This window comes from Dipodomys merriami, unplaced genomic scaffold, assembly GCF_024711535.1.
Source record: "Dipodomys merriami isolate MVZ:Mamm:240054 unplaced genomic scaffold, mDipMer1.0.p SCAF_11, whole genome shotgun sequence".
Lineage (NCBI taxonomy): Eukaryota > Metazoa > Chordata > Mammalia > Rodentia > Heteromyidae > Dipodomys > Dipodomys merriami.
In genome coordinates this window covers 23,422,808-23,426,716 of record NW_027202382.1, presented here as the reverse complement: position 1 = coordinate 23,426,716, position 3,909 = coordinate 23,422,808, and positions in this window count along the sequence as shown.

Below are 3,909 nucleotides of genomic sequence, written 5' to 3'. Positions count from 1 at the left end.
GCGCTCCGCAGCTCCGGGACGGCGCGGCAGGAGCTCCGCGCATGCGCCCTGGCGCCCAGAGGCGCGGCGAGGGGCGGGGTCGCCCCGCCCCGCCCTGCCCCGCCTCTCGAGCTGCGAGCTTGTGGCGGTTGGCAAGTGGGGGGGGCGTGGGCGGGGCGTGGGCGGGGCCTTGGCTCTTCTATTAAGGGTCGCGCAGTTTTTCCTTTTCCGGCCTGGCCCTCACTGGAGTGAAAACAAGATCCTCAAGTCAGGCCATTCTGCAACCTATACAGCCACAGTATGGTTCACACTGGCCTATCGAAGATATATTTTAAAAATAAGATGGCATCCCATCTTCATAAATGTTTTCCCCGGATTTATTATTTTTAAGGACACAAAGCCTTAGAAGTAGGGGTGCCCTGTAAAGGCAGTTGGGTTTCAGACAAATGGGTGAGGTAACAAAACTTTTGGACTATAAATGGTAGGGAAGATGAAGATATTTTAACTAGATTATAAAATGAGAAGTGAGGTTGGAAAAATAGCCAGGGAGTTTGTCTCCAGTACATTTTTATCTTGTACAAGTTGAACTTCTAAAGTTTATCAGAAGCATACTACGTGCTAAACTCAAACCAGCACATAGATTTAATTTTTTGGGGGGGGGAGCATCAGGGAGGAAATAGAGGGGACCGTGGAGGTACACTCAAGAAGCAAATTTAGGAAGCGATTGGTCAAAAGATGACAGAAACAGGAAGGCTGCCTGTATTTTCTGGTCCAAGTAAACGTTCATGGAGACTAAAGGTTGGGGGAAGTAAGGCCCAAGTAGAGAAAGAGGCTCTAAAAATAGAACAGAGCTTAGGTAGAAAGATCACAGTTCTAACCTAGCTAGGGCAAAAATCAAGAAACTGAAAGAAACATAACATACACACACACACACATACACACACACACACACACACAAAGGGCAAGAGGCATGCCTCAATTGGTAGAATGACTACCTAACAAGCACAAGGCTCTGAGTTCAAACCTCAGTACTTCCAGAGAGAGAGGAGAGAAAAGAACAGAGAACAAACTAGGAAACAAAGAAGAGGATAATTTTAAGTTTGGATAAGAACAAAAAGTTTGAGTTTGTCATATTTCTATGTGACATGTGAATGGTTTGTGCCAGTACCAGCAAGTTGAAAGACACAGAGATATGTTGCTAGGTAGGTAAAACTGGCTGTGATCTGTAAGGAAGGTAAAGTCTGAGCCTCTTCATGTGTTTTATCTGAATATTTTCACTTTTGATTCATTTAGTGTGTGTTTTTTTCATTCTTGCTGTATACTCAGCATTTGACTGGATACCAGAGGATACTTCCCTAAACTCAAAGAACTTGATACGGTTTCAACACAAAGCATCCCCACAGTGTTGAATGCTAGGACCCAGTCATGAGTCCTATTTTGGGAGATTCTGGAAACTTTTGGGAAGTGGCAAGGCTAGCTGCAAGAATTAGGTCGTCACAGGAGCCAGGTCCTTAGGGATAACTTGTTCCTGGCCCCCTCTTGGTGCTGGTTTTGCTGGGGGAAGATGACTGCCAATGCTGTGATGTTTTGCCCAAGATCATGGGGCCAGGAAATCATGGACTGAATTCTCCAAGACAAAGTAAATCTTTCCCCTTTAAATTGTTCTTGACAGGTATTTTCTAACAGAGATGTGACAGCTAATAGAAAGTTTAAAATGTAGTAAAACTTAGTCAATACCCACTTTCACTACTTAAGAAGAGTGTATTTGTGAAAACAGTTTTGTATGTGTGGTTTTCTATAAAGAACTTCATCTAGACAGGTATGTTTAACACCTCTAGCACACTTTCTGTGAAGACTAAAGAAATAAATGCTTAAGATGATTTATACTTTTATATTCAACTCAATTCGTTTCACGTTTTATAGGTTCCCTTATCTTTGGGATTACAACATTATGAATTTGGATTTTGTTTACTAAAAGGGCTTTAAAGTTCACAGAATATGTGTTTCAACCTTCAACTTAAAAGTATGTGTCTCTAAGGGCTGGGAAGGTGGCTCAGTGGTAGAGCGCTTGCCTTGCATGCCAGAGGCCCTGGGTTCGATTCCTCAGCACCACATAAGCAAAAAGAAAGAAAGCCGGAAGTGGCACTGTGGCTCAAGTGGTAGAGTGCTAGCCTTGAGCTGAAGAGCTGAGGGACAGCGCCCAGGCCCAGAGTTCAGGCCCCAATACCGGACCCAAAAAAAAGAAAAAAAAAATATATATATATATATATGTCTCTAAGACATAAATTGATGCTGTATCATACCCAGGGGTGGTAACATTAGTTATCACCACTAGGACAACAGTGAAAGGCCAGAGATTGCTGGGATGATAAATTAAGCGTTTCACTTACCTAGACAGAATAATCACAACAGAAAGAAATTCATTAAAGTGACTTGACATTTGTTTCATTACAGAACTGTAAAAATAGGTTGGGTTTTTTTTAAAAGATATAACAGAAAATAGTAATTTCATTCACATAAAAAAATAATTTGTCCAAATTTTAAATGTGCCCACATGCTTGCTTCTGGCCAGTGGGCAGGTCAATTAGTCTAATAAGTTGGGCATGACAGAAGGAAATGTAGACTGGAAGCAGGTTACACAGGAGAATCCAGTCTTTTTCACTTCTGAAAGGGACTTACAAAATGACACTCTCATCACTGATAAAATGAACCCAGATTACAAAACATATTCATTAGGAAACAAAACTGGTCTAATGGTATTAACACCTGAAAAAAAGAATTTTGACCAAATCTATTCAAGGTGGTTTTTATTTTTAGTTCAAAAACATGTGAAACTGGGGCTGGAAAGGTGGCTCAGTGGTAGAGCACTTGCCTTGCATGCTCCAGGCCCTGGGTTCGATTCCTCAGCACCACATAAGAAAAAAGCCGGAAGTGGTGCTGTGGCTCAAGTGGCAGAGTGCTAGCCTTGAGCTGAAGAGCTGAGGGACAGCGCCCAGGCCCCACAACCGGACCCAAAAAAATAAAAAATAAAAATAAATAAAAAATATGTGAAACTAATATTTATAAGCCAGACTTCTCAGTAGCAATCCTATAGACATTTGGGCCTTAACAATTCTTTTTTGTGGGGGACTGTCCTAAGCATTGTAAAATGTTTAGCAGTGGTACGAATATCAAGAGGTGCATGAACGTGTATACACACACACACAAACACACACACACACACCAATTGTGATCACCAAAATGTCTGTAGACACTGCCAAATATGGGTAGGGAAAACAAGTCACCCATGCTTCTAAGCTATGATTATAAATAACTACATGCTTTCTTTAGTGTTGTGTGTCTCTATTAATACAAGCGATCATGCTGCTAATATTCATCATCAGGTTAATTCTAGAACAACTCTCAGATTCCTTCTTGGGCTCTCTTTTTCATTCTTCTGCCTGGCTCTAGTGGTAACATTCTGAAATCCAGGGTCATAAATGTAATCCTAGCCACTCATTTCTGCAATACTGCTTTCTATCCACTAAGTGGCATCCCTTTTACTCTGGAAATCCGTATCAATTTTTTTTTTCCTTTTTGACACAGGGTCTGGCTAAAAAGCCTTAAATCCACTCATATGCCAGGCTGACCTCAAATTTTCAATCCTACTTATCAATCCCACAAGCAGTGGGATATAGGCATGTACCACACCTGACAACTTCAATAACTTTTTAAAGGACCTTCCATATTAAAGGACCAATTGCATTTCTAATGTTTAGTATTTTGGTGAAGCATCTTCATTCTAAAGTACATATTTTGTCAGGCATTTGAAAACTATACTGCACTGATCATACCGTATTAAAATATGATATGCAAGAAAAAGTACATGTATTTTGAATTCAATTTTTTTGTGGGGGGGTCAGTTATGGGGCTTGAACTCAGAGCCTGGGT